General features: G+C 45.1%; 1 long non-coding RNA gene across 1 annotated transcript in view; it reads left to right on the forward strand.

Moving 5' to 3' along the window:
* The window catches only part of LOC110339592, a 296,369-nt gene that overhangs the window by 146,758 nt on the left and 127,643 nt on the right, over nucleotides 1-21,968 (forward strand). The gene's annotated exons all lie outside the window — the stretch shown is intronic.

Below are 21,968 nucleotides of genomic sequence, written 5' to 3' on the forward strand. Positions count from 1 at the left end.
GAAGCACAGGTTTTTTTTTTCTCCTAGTAATAATGGAAGGGAGGGGTACGGAGGGTGGAACCCCAAAGCCAGATGAGGCAGACAGCTGCAGAGCTAAGGAGCACTCTGGGCTCTCTAGTTTATTCTCCCAGATGTACGGCAGTTCTGGGTCTGTACTGATGAATAAAGACACCCGAAGGGAGAGGAGAAAAGGTCGTTCAACGCTGGATATATTTGGTAGGAAGCATGCCCAGGTGGAGAAGAAAACCCCTTGCTCAGCACATTCAAGGACGCTCCTCTCGTAGGGAATTCTCTCCCACCTTCCGTGAAATATCTGTTTTCTATTTTTTTCTGTTTCTTTTCAATCAATAGATACCATGTGCTGAAGTCTCTCAGTATTAAATGAAATCTCTCTCTCTTCTCTCTCTCTCTCTCTTTCACACACACACACACTATCCTATCCTATTCTGGATAATTTCTTTGCCTTCCAACAACTCCTCCATGTACTGAAGTGGGAATTATTCTCCTCTTGGGATGCTTTTTACTCCAAGGACTCATTGCTTTCTGATACCCAGATGGGGCCGGCTTTAGTTTCTACTGATCTTTCCTTTAGTTTCTACTGACAGTGGGCACGTCACACCATCCCTTCTACCTAAAAGTGGTGCATTTTGGATTAGGGTGGGCCTTCAATGTGCTACGACAGATGATGTTATAGAAGATTTTTTTAAAAGGCCTTGCTGAGACCAACAGAAGGCTTGAGGAAGATGCAGACAGAGACTGGAGGGGCCAGATGCAAGCAGAGGACCATCCACAGCCACAAGGAATCCAGAAGAGGAGAAGACAGATTTCTGCGTAGACTTTGGAGGAACATGCTTCTGACAGTGCCTTGATGTTGTGCAAATCACTGTTGTACGATTCAAGCTGCGATGACCTGTATGGAGAGATGAGCACAGCAACCAGGACTCACATGGGTTGAGGGAGCCATGCCTAGTAAATCCATTGACAGGGATTCTGGACATAGAATGTCCTTGGGTCCTAAAGACTCAGACACAGAAAATGAGGGCCATGGGTTTGGATAGGTGTGGTGGTATCTTGCTTGTACAAATAAATAAAGCCTGTCTGAAGATCAGAGGATAGAGCTAGCCACTAGCTAACCATAGAGGTCTGGAGCTCTGTACAGACAAACAGGGAGTGACATGGCTTGGCAGACAGAGGACATGGTGGGAAGAAACACAAACTCGCTTTCTTTAATCCTGGGAGGCTACCAGGTTAAGGTGACTTTGGCTTGCTCCTTCTCTCTGATCTCTATATCCATATCTGGGATTTTATTATTTAGACCAATTAAGGACTCCATTTACAGGTAGGGGACAACTTAGAAAATCACTAAGCTACTAATATCTGTAAACTGAGAAGTATTGCACAGAGGCATTTTCTTTTTTTATTATTTTAATTTTAAATAGCTTGTTTTACATGTCAATCCCAGTTCCCTCTCCCTCCCCTCCTCCTGCACCCCCTATTGCCATTTCCTTCCACATATGGGATATCTAGAGTCTGTCATTTCACTCAGGGAAAGGTCCATGTACTCCCCTAAGAGTCCAGGCTGAGAGAGCATCCCTCTTTGTGTTATGGACATACAATGTCTGTTTGTATGCCAGGGATAAACACTGATCCACTGCCCAGGGCCACATGGGTTGCCCAGGCGTCCTCACTGACTCTCACATTCAGGGGGTCTGGATCAGTTCCATGCTGGCCTTCCAGCTGTCAGTCTGGGGTCCAAGAGCTCTCCCCTGTTCAGATCAGCTGTCTCTGCTGGTTTTGCCAGCCCATTCTTTGCCAATTTGCTCATCGCTGGATGAAGGCTCCAGGATAGTTATGGACATCAAGTTCATTATCAGGAATGGGCATTCGACGTGGTCTCTCCACTATTGCTTAGCTTGCCAATTGGTGTTATCCCTTTAGATCACTAGAGGTCACACTGGTGCCTGATCTGTCTTCTAACCTATGATTCCCTCTTCCCCCTATTCTACCCCCCACTCAAGCTTCCCGTTCCCCTATGACCTACTCTCTCTTCCTCTTCTCCCCCTCTCTTCTTCCCAGCTCCCACTCCCCCCCACCCCTAGCCATGTTCCCAATCTGTTCAGAAGATCTTGACTCAGTCCTCTTCTCTGGGGTACCATGCATATCTCTCTCATGTTTCCCAGACTCTCTGTCAGTGAAACAGACACTATCTGATCCATGTCTAAAATCCATATATGAGTGAGTACATACCATGTTTGTGTTTTTGTGACTGGGTTACCTCACTCAGGATGGTTTCTTCCAGTGCTATCCATTTACCTGCGAATTTCAAGATTCCATTGTTTTTTTTTTCTGCTGAGTAATACTCCATTGTGTAAATGTACCACATTTTCTCTATCCACTCTTCAGTTGAGAGGCATCTAGGTTGCTCCCAGGTTCTGGCTATTACAAATAATGCTGTTATGAACATAGTGGAACAGACATCCTTTGTTGTATGAATGCGCATCTTTTGGATATATGCCTAAGAGTGGAATTGCTGGGTCTTGTAGTAGATTGATTCCCATTTTCCTGAGGAATCTCCATACTGATTTCCAAAGTGGCTGTACGAGTTGGCACTCCCACCAGCAGTGGGTGAGTGTTCCCTTCTCTCCACATTCTCTCCAGCATAAACTGTCTTCGGTGTTTTTGATTTTAGCCATTCTGACAGGAATAAGATGGTATCTAAGAATTGTTTTGATTTGCATTTCCCTGATGGCAAAGGATGTTGAGCACTTTCTTAAGTGTCTCTCAGCCATTTTAGCCTCCTCTATTGAGAATTCTCTATTTAGTTCTGTACCACCTTTTAATTGGATCCTTTGGTGGTTTGGAGACTTGCTTCTTGAGTTCTTTGTAAATTTTGGAGATCAGCCCTCTGTCTGATGTGGGGTTAGTGAATATCTTTTCCCATTCTGTGGACTGCCTTTTTGTCTTGTTGACTGTGTCCTTTGCCTTACAGAAGCTTTTTAGTTTCAGGAGGTCCCATTTGTTAATTGTCGATCTCAGAGTCTGTGCCACTGGTGTTATGTTCAGGAAGTGGTCTCCTGTACCAACTCGTTGAAGAGTATCTCCCACTTTCTCTTCTAAGAGTTTCAGTGTGGTTGGATTTATGTTGAAATCTTTGATCCATTTGGGTTTTTGTACAAGGCAATAAACATGGATCTATCTGCAGTCTTCTGCATACCAATACCCAGTTATGCCAGCACCATTTGTTGAAGATGCTTTCTTTTTTCCATTGCATAGTTTTAGCTTCTTTGTCAAAAATCAAGTGTTCATAGGTGTGTGGGTTAAAATCAGAGTTTTCAATTCGGTTCCATTGGTCTACCTGCTGTGTTTGTTCCAATACCAAGCTGTTTTCAGGACTATAGCTATATAATAGAGCTTGAAGTCAGGTATGGTGATGCCTCCTGAAGTTCCTTTATTGTATAGGGTTGTTTTGGCTATCCTGAGTGTTTTGTTTTTCCATATAAAGTTGATTATTGTTCTTTCAAGGTCTGTGAAGAATTGTGCTGGAAGTTTGATAAGGATTGCATTGAATCTGTAGACTGCTTTTGGCAAGATTGCCATTTTTATTATGTTGATCTTTCCATTTTCTGGTATCCTCTTTGATTTCTTTCTTTAAAGATTCAAAGTTCTCAATACACAGGTCTTTCACTTCCTTGGTTAACATTATCCTCAGATATTTGACGCTATTTATGGCTATTGTAAAGGGTGATGTTTCTCTGATTTCTTTCTCAGCCACTTCATCATCTATATATAATAGGTTTTTGAATTAACCTTATATCCTGCCACTTTGCTGAAGGTGTATATCAGCTCTAGGTGTTCCCTTGCAGAGTTTTTCGGGTCACTTATGTAAACTATCATATCATCTGCAAATAATGAACCTTTACTTCTTCTTGTCCTATTTGTATCCCCCTTGATCTCCTTTTGTTGTCTTATTGCTGTAGCTAGAACTTCAAGAACAATATTGAAGAGATATGGAGAGAGTGGACAGCCTTGACTTGTTCCTGATTTTAGAGGAATTGTGTTAAGTTTCTCTCCATTTACTTTGATGTTAGCTGTTGGTTTACTGTATATTGCTTTTATTATGATCAGGAATGTTCCTGTTATCCCTGATCTCTCTAGGACCTTTATCATGAAGGGGTGCTGGATTTTGTCAAAGGCTTTTTCAGTATCTAGTGAGATGATCATGTGCTTTTTCTTTCGCAGTTTATTTATATGGCGGGTTAGATTGACAGATTTTCTAATGTTGAACCATCCCTGCATTCCTGGGATAAAGCCTACTTGATCATGGTGGATGATTTTTCTGATGTGGTCTTGAATCCAGTTTGCTAGTATTTTATTGAGTATTTTTGCATCGATGTTCATGAGGGAATTTGGTCTATAGTTCTCTTTCTTAGTTTTGTGTCTTTGTGTGGCTTGGGTATCAAGGTAATTGTAGCCTCGTAAAAAGAGTTTGACAGTGAGCCTCCTGCTTCTATTGTGTGGAATACTTTGGGGAGTATTGGAATTAGCTCTTCTTTGAATTTCTGGTAGAATTCTGCACTGAAGCCATCTGGGCCTGGGCTTTTTTTTTTTTTTTTTGGTTTGGAAGACCTTTGATGACTGCTTCTATTTCATTAAGGATTATGGGTCTGTTTAGATTATTTATCTGTTCTTGATTTAGTTTTGGCAAGTGATATCTATCCAGGAAATTGTACATTTCCTTTAAATTTTTGAATTTTGTGGAGTACAGATTTTCCAAGTATGTCCTGATGATTCTCTGGATTTCCTCAGTGTCCGTTGTTATGTCCCCTTTTTCATTTCTGATTTTGTTAATTAGCATGCTCTCTCTCTCTCTCTCTCTCTCTCTCTCTCTCTCTCTCTCTCTCTCTCTCTCTCTCTGTCTTTTGGCTAGTTTGGACAGAGGTTTGTCTATTTTATTGATTTTCTCAAAGAACCAACTCTTTGTGTCATTGATTCTTCTCAATGTTTTCCTGGTTTCTACTTGATCTATTTCAGCCCTCAATTTGACTATTTCCTGGTGTCTGCTCCTCCTGGGTGAGTTTGCTTCTTTTTTTTTCTAGAACATTCAGCTGTGCTATTAATTCTCCATTGTGACTGTTCTCCAGTTTCTTCATATGGGCAGTTAGTGCTATGAAATTTCCTCTCAACACTGCTTTCAGAGTGTCCCATAAGTTTGGGTATGTTGTGTCGTCATTCTCATTGAATTCTAGGAAGTCTTTAACTTCTTTTTTTTTATTTCTTCCTTTACCCAGGGATGGTGCAATTGTGCATTGTTCAATTTCCATGAGTTTGTAGAGTTTCTGCGATTTGTGTTATTGTTGAATTCTAATTTTAATGCATGGTGGTCTGATAAGATACAGGGGGTTATTCCAATTTTTTTGTATCTGTGGAGATTTGCTATGTTTCCTATTATGTGGTCAATTTTAGAGAAGGTTCCATGTGGCACCGAGTAGAAGGTATATCCCTTTGTGTTTGGGTGGAATTTTCTATAGATGTCTGTTAAACCCAGTTGGGTCATAACTTCTATCAGTTCTTTTGTTTCTTTGTTACGCTTCTGTCTGGAGACCCTGTCTATTGGTGAGAGCAGAGTGTTGAAGTATCCTACTATTAGTGTGTGAGATTTTATGTGCGATTTGAGCTTTAGTAATGTTTCTTTCACGAATGTAGGTGCCTTTGTATTTGAGACATAGAGGTTCAAAATTGAGACTTCATCTTGATGGACTTTTCCTTTGGTGAATATGAAATGTCCTTCTTCATCTCTTTTGATTGATTTTAATTTGAAGTCCAGTTTGTTAGATATTAGGATTGCTACACCCGCTTGTTTCTTGGTTAGAGATTTTGAGCACTTTCTCAAGTGCCTCTCAGCCATTTTAGACTCCTCTATTGAGAATTCTCTATTTATTTCTGTAGCCCACTTTTTAATTGGATCCTTTGGTGTTTTGGAGACTTGCTTCTTGAGTTCTTTGTAAATTTTGGAGATCAGCCCTCTGTCAGATGTGAGCTTAGTGAATATCTTTTCCCATTCTGTGGGGTGTCTTTTTGTCTTTTTTACTGTATCCTTTGCCTTTCACATGCTTCTCAGTTTCAGGAGGTCCCATGTATTAATTACTGACCTCACTGCCTGTGCTACTGGTGATATGTTCAGAAAGCGGTCTCCTGTACCAATTCATTCAAAGGTACCACTTCTAAGTCTTTTTAAATGCTGATTCTACTCTCCAGCCCATGCAACCACTTCCTAATAGTTCCAAGGCACCCCCCCTTTGTTTTTTGTATGATGAGGGGACAGTCGTGTGTATCCAGTGCGGGCCTTGAACTTGTTATATAAACCAAGACGGCTTGGAACTTTTGGTCCTTTTGTCTCTGTCTCTACCTCCCAGTTCTGGGTTACAGCCATGCGCCACCACACCCAGTTTATATGCAACTGAGGAACAGAGTGCTCCACCCACTGAGCCACGCCCTCAGCCCATCTCTACAGTTGTTTTTGGTCACATTTATTAAGACCAATAATGGATTTCATTGTGACATCCTCATTGATGTATGCAATGTTTCTGACCGTGTTCACCCCGTTACCCTTTGTGATTCCCCATCCCACTCCTGCTGGTCCCACTTCTTCCTTGATACCATTTATCTGGGTCCCACACATTTAATTAGGGCTGCTTCAAGGAGGAGGGGCCAGAGGTAATTGACAGGTGCCTGGGCAGCAGACCAGTGAGTATCGCCTTCTGAATGGTTCTGTTTCTCCCAATAGATTAATGTCACTCCCAGTCTTGCTCAAGAAGTTTCTGCTTACAGTGGGCACTGGCCTCTGCGGCAATGCCTAACTCTGCACGCACATCCTTAACGGGGCATCCAAATCAATGACTTTTACCAGGCCATCCCATATATGCTGGCTTCCGGAGTAGTATATATTTCCTTATACATGCCTGTATCCTCCACTCCTCAACCCCACCAGTTACCAAGAATAACTCATGAAAGCTGAGTATGTACTCCTGGTTAACAGCTCTGTTCTCACAACTGAAAACATGTGGTGGTTACTCGGTAAGCATGTGTTGAAACATGTCTCTATTGGTTTCTGCGTGATGCCAGCTCAAGTTTCCACTGGGTGAAGTTTTATTTCTTCTGTACAAGTTCTTCATCCCATGACCCGCCGGTGTGGTACAAGGCTACCCCCCCACCCCGAGAGTCTGGGTTCTCTAGTCCAAGGAGAATCCTCCCATTGGATTTCACAAGAATCCTTGGAACAAGGGATAGGAAAGAGTGCCCCTCTGAAGTTTTCTAATGTCCGTTCCCTCTGAGGAGTCCCCAGAGAACACTGGCAGTCCCCCCCCCACCCAGACTTCCAATCCAGAGTCAAGGCATCATCGTGGGAGTCTCTCTTGTCAGAGCTGGAGCTAACTACCCACTGGAAGTTCCCCTTTTGAATCATGTTGCTCCTGGGTCTGTTTCTCCCCAGTTACAAATTTCTGTGACATGAATGCTTTATCCATGTCTAAAGTCAGCATGGTACCCTCTGAGAGTACTTTTTTTTTTTGGAAAAAAATGCCAATCAATCACGTTTTGTGGGGACTGAGGAGAAATCCCAACAAAGGGTATCAGAACTCACCAGAAAATGGCTGATGGGAATTAAGTGGGCATGCTCTGGGTCGGCTGCATGCTGCAGCTGGCGTGTTGAGCCTGGCCACCGTGGACAGTTAGAAGAGCAGCAGTTGCCTGTGTTGGCCCATTAGAACCAAATTGCCTGTGCATCTTCTGCCTCTGGGCCTTAGTAAAGGGATGTTTGCAGCCCAATTAGCCTCCAGGTTCCTCAGATTTGGTTTTGTAGACATTTAGCCCTGCAATCTACATTAGGAATGACGCATAATTAGTGGAGCTGTGGTGAATCACTCTCCACAGAGGTGGAGCTCTGCCTCCTACCAAGGTGGCTAAAAATAGCTCCTGCAGACGTGTTCCCAAAGAACAAAACTAAGTACTTTGCCTATAAAAACTCCTCCTGGAGACTAACAAGAAACTATGATGAGAATCAAGGAACAATAATTCCTCAGCATGCAAGCTCTGTACTGTAGACCCTGGGAGGACCAGAGAGGCCACTTTCCATGGTGTAACTGTGGGCATTTTATGATAAAAGCAGATGGTCAGTTTCTGCTCATTTTATAGGCAAAAATCACCCGAATTTGTACCTTTTGACTTCGAATAGCAACCAAAGGAGTTTTGCACAACAGTAAGCAACTTAAACATGGTCATGCACAGTGGAGAGAGGGGAGAGGTGGGGTGGGTGGCCAGTTTTCAAGTGGTGACAGATGCCACACCCGGTGACAGATGACACTCCCACCTTTCTACCACTGGCAGCCATCCCCCTGCAAAGGAGCAGAGGCCAGCTTGGGAGGCACAGAGGTGAGGGGTGGGGAGACAGTCTCACATCCTCAGCCACCATCGAGCGTGGAGAAGGGATTGCTCAGAGCCCGGCTTGGTTCAAAAACGTGACTGTTTATGCAGGATGGAAGCGAGGGAGCTGGATGCCTTCATCTTCTCCAGGTAGACAGCAGTGGTGGGCGTGGGAGAGGAGGTGTTGAAAGGAAGGGGGTTGGTTCCATATTAATTTACAGAGCACAGTCATCCTAGAGACCACAAGCAGATGGGGTCCATTCCCTTCAGTGAAGAATTCCCTGAGAAGAACCCACAGGAGAGTCTTGGGCACAAGACTTGAGAGCTGGGGGAAGTATAGGTTTCCTGCGTGCAGCCAGGAGAGGAGTCCATGTTGCTCACACCTCTGGTCCTTGAGGCTGGGCAGGGTCAGCCAGACATGAGCTTCCTTTGACAATTTTGAATCGTTCAGTTGCCCTCCTTTTAAAAGCACATCTTAAAATCCACTCTTTGAGGATTTGTTGGGGTGTGGGCCTATTCTCAACAGCAGAGACCTACAAGGAGGGCCTGAGGTGATGTGCCCCTTCCATACAATTCGTTCTCAGCTTGCCATTGTCCCTGCACAAATCTCACAAGTCAGATGGGGTCTTTGGGGTGCACCTCTGGGCTGGCACCATAATCCTTGCCCTATTAAAACTTCCATAGCAAACGGTCTCATTCATCTTTCTCACCAATGGATACTCGCCATGTTCAGATGATAATTTCTCTTCTTTGGCAGACATCCAGGACCTGAACATTGCTGTGCTCAGCATACCACAAGCAATGTTCCAGGAAGCTCTGAGCTGAGAGGTTAACCCAGAGAACACCCTGTTTTCAGGGGAGGAATGCAGGGACGGATGACTAGGTCTGCAGTGAGCACCTGGCTTGCGAGATCAACACAGCTGGCCTTGCTTCTTCTTCTTTTTTTTTTTTTTTTTGGTTTTTACGGGACAGGGTTTCTCTGTATTGTTTTGGAGGCTATCTGTCCAACCCGGCCTCGAACTCACAGAGATCCACCGCCTCTGCCTCCCGAGTGCTGGGATTAAAGGCGTGCACCACCACCGCCCGGCCCGCTGGCCTTGCTTCTTACAACCTGTGTTTTTCATAAGAAATGGCAAGAAATTTGGGTCCCATCTTAAGGATGAAATGGGATTGTGATGAGACAAAACATACTGATTAGATGCGCTGGGTTTTCCCCCTTTGTTTTTCTTTCTTTTAGAAGTGATTGTTAGTAGTGTATCTGGCTACGAAGCTGTTAGTAGTTGTATTTATCTTGTGTAAGGTTATGTCTACATTTTAAGAAGGACTTCCCCAGAGGTTTTCAACAAATTTCTAAAGATCAGCAGTGAACGTCTGTAATTATCAGCACTGACTAGAAGCCAGTCAGTGTAGACAGATCCCCAGTGTCTAAGGTGAACAACCTTTTCTGTGGTTCCCACCTTGAAACGCTTCTCACGCTCTCTCACCCACAGACATGTTTTCTCTTGGAGAGTTTAATAGATTTCAGCACTTATATGCTCTAATCCAAGCGATGTCTAGGCTTACGCAAGTGAAATGTTGACCAGCATTTGTGATAAGCGCGGGAGAGTTAATTCAACCCCATTGAGGTTTTATAAAGTTAACCTGGGTAAATCAGATCTTCTGATTGGCTTTTCCCTAACACTCTCCTGTTGCTCTGTATGTAACAGGTACCTGGGAATAATGCCATGTTTATTGACATCATGCAAATGTTACGGCCATTGTGTTACTGTGGGTAAAGCTTGATTCCAGGTTAGATTTTCTAAACCAGAATAACTCCTAGTAGTAGATGCCACACACACAAACACACACACACACACACACATACACACAAACACACACACCTACTCTTTCAAACACTTGTAGCCATATATACACACATGTACATTCAACGATACAAATTCAGACCTGTATCCACTCACCCAAAGGTACACACTTGTATGTGCATAGAGCTTTCTCTCTTTCTCTTGAACACACACTCATAAGCTCATGTATGCACACATTTCATATGCACCTCACACACACACACACACACACACACACACACACACACACACCCTGCCTCTTGGAAACGTTATCTCAAGGGTCCTGCCCTCGGCGCTTAGCCCTGAGAGTAGCTTTGGCTGTCCACTGCAGAGCTGAAGGACCCACTGTCATTCTCGTTTGTAGCTTCACCTCCTGGGAAGACCTCCTGCTGGTCCACAGCATTCTGCCATCATTCTCAGAGCTGTGGTCCAGCCGCGGATTGAAAGAGGCAGGAAGCAGCTGCTGGGCCAGATGGACAATCTTTCCTTGCAGGCTTTACACATTTCAGGATAGTAAAACATCTGGACAGTGGTGATAAAGCAAGGCTTTTGTTTCTCTCTGACCCGGCGGATAATGTAACAAGCTCGAAAACCTGGGAGTCTGGTTCAATTCGGTTCCATCAGGGACATCTACCTGTGACTCAGAAAGGAACACTGGGCTTCGTTAGATGTCTCGAATTAAGACAGAGCATGAAATCATCTGGGCTTCGGACACAAAGGCCAGAGGAGGCTCTGCGGCCATGCTCGGCAACAGGTGAAATGCCTGACTGGGAAAGCAACAGCCGCTTTCTCTGGGTGTGAGATCTGCCTTGCAGTATAAGCTGGGTCTGGATGCTCAGCTCTGCTTACAGACCTCGTTCTGCATTCTGAGTGCTGGGCCTTTTATAATGAATCTCTGATGGCTCCTCATATTCAGGGCCCCAAACCCTACTAATCCTATTCTTTAGGACCAGCAGCACCCCACTGACATCTCCTACAAAAATTGAAGCTTACATATACTCTGAACCAGGTAGGAAGGTAACATGGAGACCCAGTTGACACCAGAACCTTGGAGCTGGGAGGAACATGAGAACCATGGTATTCTGGCCTCCTGTCTGGAATGCTAATGTCCCCTGCCATATCAACAGATAGTGATCATATCTGTAAGTTCCTGCTATTAAGGGAGACAGTACTTTTTAATGATTTTTTTCTCTCATTGATAACATTTTCTTTACCTCTGCATTTTATCCTGATTTCGATTTCCCCTTCCTCTACTCTTCCCAGTTCTTTTCCAACTCCCCTCCCACCCGGATCCTCCCCCTTTCTGTCCCCTCTTAGAAAACAAACAGGCTTCTGAGCAATTATAATGGCATGACAGAAAGAAACAAGGAAACTCCAAAGGTATCATTGAGTTTGGTTTCTGTTGGCCATCTACTGCTGGGCATGCAGCCTACCCTTTCCCCAGCGAGACCCCCTTGGAGAAAACTAAATTTTCACTTGGGTCGGGGGATGGGAACGTGTGTCTGTTTCCCCTTTTAGCTCTATCGGGCACAGGCCCTGCGCACACTGCCATGATCTCTGAGTTTATATGTGTTTCAGTCATTTTGTGATTAGAAAGCCTTGTGTCCGTGGTGTCCTCCATCCCACACGGTTCCTCTGTCCTTCCTGACTGCTCTAATGTGAATGCCCTGAGCACTAAGGGGAGGCATTTGATGGAGTCACCCCACTTAGGGCTGAGTGTTCCGAGGTCTTTCACTCTCTGCACACTACCTGGCTGTGGGTCTCTGTGTTTGTGCCCTTGTGCTGCAGGACAATGGCTGAATGAGGCACTGATCTATGAATAAAGCAGAAATGCCATTAGGAGTCATTTTCTTGCTACGTACACTTAGTAAAACACTGGTATTTGGTTTTCCCCTAGGTTACTTGGCTACCAAGTCTTAGGTTCTTAGTCACCCAAGCAGTGTTGGGTGTGGCCCTATCTCATGGACTGGGCCTTAAATCAAATCAGACATTGGTTGGTGACTCCCATAAGCTCTATGCCACCATTGTGCCAGCGTATCCTGCAGATGGGACTCTGTTGCAGATCAAAGGATGTGTAGTGGGATTGATGCTTGGCAATACGCCGAGTGCCTTCTGTCTGGCACAGGCTCGACTTTTGTGTTTTCAGTGAGTTGTGTAGATATTGTCTTCAACAACAGAGTGCGGTCATATACAGTTTATGATCTAGTAAAGCTTTCCTGAAGATCAGAGTGCAAAGCTAGCCACAGCCATGGAGGCCTGGCAGGGGTGGCATACACCTTTAATCCCAGGACTCAGGAGACAGAGGCAGATGGAGCTCCTTGAGTTCAAGGCCACCCAGGACTACACTAAAGTGAATGGGTAGAAAAGAGAAACAGAGCTCACACCTTTAATCCCAGCACCAGACAGGGGCAGGGTCTCAGTGCTGATAACTAGTTTCCAGCCACATTGAGGACAGGATCACCCTAGCCTTGGTAGAGGTCAGAGCCCTCTGGTGGCTTGGCTGCTTTGCTTTTCTGATAGTCAGCCAAGCTTTGTTAGACCATAAATTGTATATCACCGCAACAGAGGCCTTGCCACTAGTTTGTGGAGAGCAACCCATAGCCTTGGCAAGAGCCTGGTCTTTTAGGGTTCCCAGAGAACCCTTTTCGATAACAGTTCAATTAGATGTGACTCATTTGGTGACAAGAGATGTCCATTTGGGGCTCTGTCTCCCCGTTATTTGGTGATTTCATTTATGTCACCTTCATAAGTTATATATTAGGAAGCTTCTACTCTGTTAGGTTTCCATACTATGCCTCAAATGACTCTTAGTTTCAGCTGTCTCTCTCAGTACACCTCCCTGTCCTGTTATCCCCTCCCTCTCCCAAATTTGTTTTTAAAACAATTACTTTAAATTTTAGAATTCAGTTCATCAAATCTTCCTTTTCCTCATCCACATATTTATTTTGTTAATGATTTGTACCAAATAAATATCACTGAGCAAGATACTTTCAGCACTGTTTCTTACGAATAATGCGTTTTCGTTGAAGATTCTCTCAAATGGCACCAACACAATCAGCAGCATGTGTGTGGGTGTGGACATGTGAGTGTGCAAATGTGTGAATGAGTACAAGTGTGTGTGAGTGTATGTGTGTATAGATGAGTAGATGTGAGTGTGCAAATGTGTGAATGAGTACAAGTGTGTGTGAGTGTATGTGTGTATAGACGACTAGATGTGAGTGAGTGTGCAAATGTGTGAATGAGTACAAGTGTGTGTGAGTGTATGTGTGTATAGATGAGTAGATGTGAGTGTGCAAATGTGTGAATGAGTACAAGTGTGTGTGAGTGTATGTGTGTATAGATGAGTAGATGTGAGTGTGCAAATGTGTGAATGAGTACAAGTGTGTGTGAGTGTATGTGTGTATAGATGAGTAGATGTGAGTGAGTGTGCAAATGTGTGAATGAGTAGATGTGAGTGTGCAAATGTGTGAATGAGTACAAGTGTGTGAGTGTGTATATAGATGAGTAGATGTGAGTGAGTGTGCAAATGTGTGAATATAAATGAGTGTGTGTGAGAGAGAAGAGTGCATGGGTGTGTGTGTGTGAGTGTGAGAGTGTGATTATGAATGTGCGAGTATACAAGTATGTGAGTGAGTGTTAATGTGTTAGCATAAATGCGTGTGAGTATGTTGGTGTATGTATGAATGTTGTATCAGTATGAGTTTGCATGTATATATGTACATATATGTGTACATATGTGTATCTGTGTGTGTGTGTGTGTGTAGCATATGTTTTGGGTGGATACTCACTGGCATTCAGGACGCACTGCTACTCCATGCTCTCTCTGACGCAGCGTACAGAGAGAGGGCTGTCTGTGAGCAGCCATGCTACCCAGAGGCCCTTGCTGCATTCCCAGCCTCCACTTCACCTTGTCTCCCAGCTTCTGTGGACATCTCTGTGCTCTCCAGACACAGGACGTCAGCATAATCAGCGTGGCAGAACCGACACCAGCCTCCTTCTGGTTCAGCGATTTGCTTACGTAGAAAAGTAGGGGACTGAGCTGACTGGGGTGCACACAGGCAGGGACTGCCATGGCCAGGAGAGAGGCGCAGTCCCGAGGAAACAGGAGGAGTGAGAAGCAAACACAGTGATCCTGTCAGCCTCCTCTTAGCGCCCTCCACATGCTGTGACTTCAGGGGTGGCAACCTGGCAAACCTGCCCCAGAGACCAAGTGTCCTTGGGTCTGGGGCTGCTGGGGCTGCGTGGTTCTCACAAGAGACTGATTCTGCCTCCCCCACTGCTGTCCTTCTTCCTAGGACGGCCTGGTCGGGAAGCATTCCAGGGCTGGCCCCGGAATTCTTGCAGAATGGCAATGAAAGCAATGCGTGGCTGCAGAGGAGAGGCCAAGGTGTAGCATCTAGAGAACTTGCAGGCTCCAGGGTCACAGGTCACTGTTGTCAGGCTAACACTAAACTATCAGAAAATGCAAGGGATGATGCAGGTTAATTACACAGCGTTAACATGCGTGACTATTTATAAAGAAAGCATGAAACGTTCTCTGTTATTTCCATGTACTGCACTGAAGCTCACACAATTCTTCTGATGGGTTTGCCAGCAATCTCCTTAACATTAGATCACAGGTCAGCCCACTCGGGTAGGATTAGCTGCGCCACTCTGCAGCCCCTCTCCCGTTTCTGACCCAAAGCAAACCCAGTTTTGCGGAACCCCCGACACATAACTGTCTGAAGCAGAGAACAGAATTTTCTTCCTGCCACCCAGACTCCAGGCAACCAGAGATCGGACCTTATAGTCCAGCTTTTGCCTTCCCCACACCATCAGCCTCAGGGATCCCTCCCTTCTGAAGTCTAGAAAAGGCAAGGATGTCCTTTGTTCTTTGGGTTGCTGTTGGATACCCTTTCCCAGCTCACCTGCGTGGTTGGCCAGGGTACTACAGTTCACCTAAAATATTCACGATGGTGACAAGTGTCTCTATGTGGTGCTGGGCCAAAGGTCCACACACAGACGGAGGATGATGGAAGAGAAACGTTGAAAACGCAGAGCAAAGTCGTTAGTCCCTCTGTGATACGTGACTTCTTTTATCAACTAGAAAAAGAAATGCTTTGTATAGTACAATCATGTTTGCCTAGTATTTTGTCCCATTGGTAATGTCAAGGCACAGACAAACTTACTTTTAGCTTCTGTTTACCTTATTGATTTTTTAAAGCTCTTATCTAGACATTTTCTTAAAAAAAATGAACAAGTAAGATTACCTTTTAGGGGCTGAAGAGATATGTCTCAGCAGTTGAGAGCACTTGTTCTCGCTGAGACTGGCCTTGACTGCCTTCACCTACATGGTGGTTCACTGCCTCCTGTCACTCTGGTCCCAAAGGACCCAGCGCCCTCTTCTGACTTTCGTGAGCACGAGGATGCTAGTGACACACATGCAAGAAGAGCTTCCATACACATGAAGTATAAACATGTTAAGAGTGAGCAGTAGCTTTCCAGTTTGTCCATCTTCACAGTGCAGATGTCCCCACGGGCTCTCACATCAGCCTTCCTGCTGCTTGTCCAAAGCAGAATCACAATGCACAGAACTTTTTGCACTATCCTCCCAGAACCTCAGCTTAGCTCTAACAGTTCATCCAAGAAGAGCCACCGGGAAACTGATTTCGTAGATGCATTTGCTGTCTTTGTCTAAAATGCAGTTAATTAAAAGTTTGTAGAATTTAATCATTAGGAAGCTTCTGATTTTTGTTTTGTTTTTGTTGTTGTTGTTTTGGTTTTTCGAGACAGGGTTTCCCTGTATTGCTTTGGAGTCTGTTCTGGAACACGCTCTGTAGACCAGTCTGGCCTGGAACTCACAGAGATCTGCCTGCCTCTGCCTCCAGAGTGCTGGGATTAAAGGCGTGCACCACCAACGCCCTGGGAAGTCTCAGATTAAAAGGAAAAAAAAAAGCCTGAAAATTTGTGAAACGTTAACAAAAAAATTTGAACTTTCTGTAATGTTCCTTTAAAAATATTCTTTTAAAAATAATTTGTTTTATTTATGTGTGGGGGGTATTTATTTGCGTGTGGGGTAGCTTGGGAAGGGGCGTTGATGAAGCCTGCAGTTGCAGACTTTTGTGTGTCCCCTCCCATGTGGGAGACTGGCTGTGTATGGGGGAGGGGGAAGGGGAAAGATTGGTCAGCAGTTAATGTGGCTGGGTAGAGCTTAGCGGTACTGGTGTGCCATCACAGCGGCAGGCCCCGCGTGACAGCCCTGTACCACACACTAGAGCACAGCGGCAGGGAGGACTTTGGGGGTTTCCCCTGAAAGCACCAGCGGGAGCTTAAGGGCTAAGTTTTACCTGCTCTGAACTCTAACAGTAAACACGCATGCTCATACTGGAGAGCGCATGCTCCCCATTAGTATGTGCAATGGAGTGTTCGTGTATCGGTTAAAATAAAGCAAGGATAGTGAGAGACACTTGTAAAAACACGAGGTTTAAGATAATCTCTGCAGCAGTCATTTGTAATTGTCAACATTTACATTTATGTGAGCTCGGCCTCCCTACCTAGGGGGATTATTATGCATGCATGTATACGTGCCTGTTCTCATAAATAAGCATGAGAGGGAGATAAAGAAAACCCAAATGTCCTAGAAAGCGGAGCAAATGATGCAGATAGCACATTCCAGCAGGTGTGCTGCAATGGATGCTCTGGATCCTCCGTTGCAGACTTAATTAATGCACGGCCATTCCGGGACATCTCAGAGCATTTCTGCATCATTGCTGCCAAAGGGATCAAAGCTGAGAAGCTGGTTGGTGTCATTTCCTGTGGTACCTGGATTTGGAGAGTTAAATTCTCCTCGACGCCAGTCGAGGTATTCACATCTACCTTGGTAGAAAGGCACCAGGACCCACATATTCACTTTAATAAATGTGAATGTAAAGCGATTTCATCCCCCCCCCCCGTGATGCTTGCCGTTCCTCTTCCTTTGATGAGATGCAGCAATTACATCTTATTTCTTCCAGCAGAATTTACATAAAAATCAAACAAATGGAGAAAGAGGGGAAGAAAATTGCAAAGTAAACAGAATTAGTTCGTCCCTGAGAATAAGGATGTCAGCAGATTTTTTTTTCCACTTAAGTTTAGGGATCTAAAAACTGAAGTGCCTCAGAAGGGCCAGTTGCATGCACTTTGGGGCTCTTGTTAGCCGCGTATCTCCAGGAACTGTAGAACGAGAAGCAAGTTCTGTGCAGACCCGCTAACAGGCCGATGGCCGTACAGCGCAATGGGACTCAAGCAAAAGCAGGGGGAGACCATGGTGACACAGAGGACAAGGGTGCTCCTGAGTCTTTTTTTTTTATTTATTCTGGGGAAATAATGGAGGAGAAGTATCAGGCAGGCTTGAGTGTTTGGGGTGAGTTGTGGCTCACACAGTTTACTGGCTCTGAGGTGATTAGTGGTTGTAGACAGAGCTGCCTGTGAGAGCCTCGGGGGTAGCTGGATTAAGGCAGATTTGAGTGGTTGGTGCTTGAAAAAGCACATCCTTAGGAGGAGGCAGGATGAGGGGTACAAGAGGCCAACACATAGCTTAAGGGTGCATTAACAGGTACCCAGGAAAATTTTAGGGCACGCAGTACAGGTAGGACGTCTCTGAGCCAATCCATTCCTTCATTACAATTTAACACCACTAGTTCGAAACGTTTCTGGTAGGATACTGGAATCTCTCGGGTGTCTAAAACGTTGCCCATCAGCGAATGAGGCTGAGTTTGTCACATCACGTGACACGAGGAAAAAAGAAGTCACAGAGTAGCAGTTTATATAACACTCTGAGAGCCTTGTAAAAGTGCCGGACAGGCTCCGCGTTTAAAATAGCAATAGCAAGCAAACAGGAAATGCACGGAGGGCAGAGGCTAATTCCATAAGCCAAGAAGCTAATGCTCAGAGTGAGAGGGGAAGCATGCATCTGTGCTTATAGTTGCAAACAAGAGGGCACGCTGGGTAGGCAGCCTGGAGCCCACAGAACTGCGAAAACACTTCCATTATTTATAGTCCAGAGAAGAGGGCTGTCAGCAGGACGACACAAACAGCTCTTCTCCCTCATCCATCCACACAAGAAAACCCTCCCAAGGAAGGGAGCTTTGAAATCCCATGGGGGTGGGGGTGGGGGCTCCCCCCCTTTATGCCAGAGGATATTTGATCCACATAGGAAAGGTTTTAAAATGGCTGTGTGTAGCTCCAACATTGACCTGGTGCTAGTCAGGTACCCAGAGCTAGAACCAAGCCACAGCTAAGCCAGTCTCAAAGTCTAGAGAGAAAAGACTTTCTGAAGAAGCCATGGTGGTGGCAGCCGGGGCTGGGGGTGGGGTGGGGGGAAACACAGGTACTAACTAAATACTGCAGTGGGGAAGGATGCCATATGAACCAAGTGTGGACACAAGATTTCTGGCATCCTTGTTTGAGTCATGCAACATAAGGCCCAGCCCCACTGTAGGGAACGAAGTGGCTTTTTATTAGGAATTGGTCCCAGATTATCTTTTCCAGTATTACCGTTCATCCCATTTCTATGGAGAAAACACATCCTGCTAGTCCAGTGTTTCTGTTGGGATCTGGAATTAAGAAAAATCTGCTTGGATGGCACATAAAACGGTCGCTTTAGCCACCTGCTAGCCGAACTTCTTGTTGATGTTTGGAGAACTTGTTCTGTCTTTGCCCCGCCCTGTTCCTGCCCTGCTCCTCTGGCTCTCCAACCACCATTACCTTGATTGCCATTTGAGAGTTGATAGTCTGTATAATCACACTTGGAAATAAGAAATACTCATGGACTTGCGCTGTTCTCAACCGAGGCACACCCCTGCCTCCTCTTGTTCATTAAGTTGGGGGGCTCTGCTTCCCACCAAGATGCCCCCAGCTTGGCCTGTCTGCCCCCTGAGTCTTCCTGACCATTGAGACCATGCTTCCTCGGTGGGAGGCGTTTAATTCTGACTTTCCAGATACTTCCTTGTCAACTCCAGGCTACCAGGAAGATGGCTCTGTCAGACAAGTGTCTGGAGAGAATTTCCTTGTACGTCACTGAGCTTCAAGGCTCTGTGCTGATCCAGGCAGCCTTTCCTTTCCTGGGGGGATGGAGGCAGAAAGAAATGGTCTGTCTTGGCTACTGGGCGCCTCTCGCTGCTGATTTAGCGTGAGCCTGAATGCACTAAGCCGGAGAGCGTTGTTCAAACTCATAGCTAGCATAGGAGAGAAGCCCTCTCCATCCTACAGGGGAGAAATGCGATGGGAAAAATATCAGGTGCTTATTTCCTGCAGTTGCCTCGCCTACTCACCGCGAAACAGAGAAACGGAAGAAGGGTTTGCTTTTTGGGCAGAATAGCCTTGACCACTGAGACAGGCGTGTCTGCACCCTGGAGTCCCACTCAGTTGTAGGTGTGTTCTCTTCTTCTTTGTAGGGCAAGAGGGAAGGGTTCTCTATCACTCCCGGCACCTCCCCTGTGTCAGAGTATTCTCCCTTCCTTGTCCCATTGTATTCTCCTTTCCCTCTCTACCCCGGCAAGGAACAATGAATGTGTACTTTACACATAGACAGTCAAGGGTGAACAGACGGTGCTAGCTGTTACACCGCCTCCCGGGGCGCTTTCCTCTCCGTCTCTTATCTTCAGACCTATGCACTCCATTTGATGTTCCTCAGTGACTGCAGGAGCCAGAACTGTGAGTCTTGCCCCCACTGTCACCATTCATTCCCCTCGTCTCCAGTCTTCCTAGTGTCTCTCCAGGTATAGCTGCCACATTCAGTTATTAAAATCTGGTTCCAAGTTCAGGGTCAGCGCAGGCTCCTCCTCTTCCTCTCCTTTCCTATTTCCTCCCATGCGGTTTTATATTCCCAAGATTTCATTATCCTCTGCGTTTGAAGTTCGTTATTTTCTATTCTCGATGTGACCGTTTTATAGTGAATGATTCAATCTGTCTCTTGCTGTGTTTTTGGACCTCTAGTCTCACTCATCCAGGATATCCTATGAGCCTCTGGCTAAGAGTAGAGAAGAATATGTCCCCGTTGGTCTGTGTGGCTCTGAAGGCCCTTATCAGTTGTCTCCATCAAATAGAAGCATAGTCAGGCTTCATAAGAGATAATGAGAATAAATCCTGCTATGCCAAAATACCCATCAATGGAGCCGAGGTTCGCAGAGGTCCAGGGAGGAGTCACATTGGAGATGTATAGACTTACACCGGAAGCTGCAGGTTTATCTGTGGGACACATACTTGGAGTTCTTTCTTCAGCAGGAAGTTGGGTTTGTCCTGGCTCCCTGGTACGCTCTCAAACATCTTGCCCCCCATCCCCACCCCTACCTACCATAGGACATCTACAGTGCTCTCTCTGGTTTGGGCTGCAGATGCTCGTTCAGACTGTAGCTTTAGTACGAAGTGAAGCTAGATTTCTTACAGAAAAGCACTGCCATAACATGGAGCTATGTGGGTAGCAGACTCAGAGAGCGGAGCACCAGGAGAGCATGGAACAGGTATCCAGACTCCAAAGTTGACCAGAATTGATGTGCTCCAAGGAGCAGGAATCTTGTGGAAAGTGCAGCCTAATCGTGGCTTGAACCTATGAATATTAAACACCCCACACACAGCTTGACTGTGTTGCTGTCTGCAACTTATTTTGCATGCATAATTAGAATAAGTGACAAATTCATGTCAGTCTATTCAGATAGGGTGCACGCGGGCAAAATTAATTGTTTAGTTTAAAATATGAAGTGAAACTTGGGGAGTTTAACAGTAAAATAGCATTATGAATATTCCATCCATCAGTGTATATAAATCTGGGTATTAAAAGCAAAGTCAAATAATTTTACCTAATAAAACATGACAGATTGTCATGATACTATTAATTATTGTTCTGTAGACCATTTTACTGTGTCTATGAATATTAAATGATTTTCATTGCTCAAGACTTTTAGTCTTTCATGCTAACTATGGAAGTGTCAATCTGAAGATTATTTTACCATATTTAAATGGTTATTGATTTTTCAAAGAAACCACACAACGCATCTAATGGGAGTGAGCAGATAGAACTCCATTAAATTATTTTTACCAGAAAGGAGGATGAGTGTAACACTGAGAAGCCCTGAGTACTCACAGTCTTTTACTGAACCTTGACTGTGTTTCTGTTTGCTTGGAGCAGGACATAGTAAAAACACATATATGCTGGGTATTTTTTTAATTATTAATCAAGCACATGACCTTGATCAAACCAGTTAGTTCCAATTCATTGCATTTCTAAAAGTCTGAAAGTGTTTGCTTTTCCTTCTCCACGTATAAACATTAAAGGTGAGAACTCACTGAAGGCTACTCTGTACAAAGGCTTGGTTCCTTGTACCGCGACCCACTCTGGTAGTGAGAAGCTTTGCTGTGTGGATCTGCTAGTGTTCGGTGCGGTCTGTTGGTCTGACTATCTGCCAGTCGTAACTGTTCTAGAAGTTCTGGGAAGAGAGGTAGAGGCCCAACCAGTGTGTCACAGCCACATGCGCACTGACGAGGAGATCCGCTCGCTGTCCCCTAAGGGAGAGTTATGTCCTAGAAGGATGAGTAGTTAACTTAAGGTCTGAATCAAAGGGGGTGTCAGACTCGTCCTGCTGTGACTTTTCAAGTGGCTGGAGTTCAGCCTGCTGTCGCTCAAACAGGTCTATGGTAGATAGACTCACACGGGTATCGGAAACCTTACGGTCCCAGGAGAATGCAAGATGATAC

Source organism: Mesocricetus auratus, unplaced genomic scaffold, assembly GCF_017639785.1.
Source record: "Mesocricetus auratus isolate SY011 unplaced genomic scaffold, BCM_Maur_2.0 Super-Scaffold_100018, whole genome shotgun sequence".
NCBI classification, from domain to species: domain Eukaryota; kingdom Metazoa; phylum Chordata; class Mammalia; order Rodentia; family Cricetidae; genus Mesocricetus; species Mesocricetus auratus.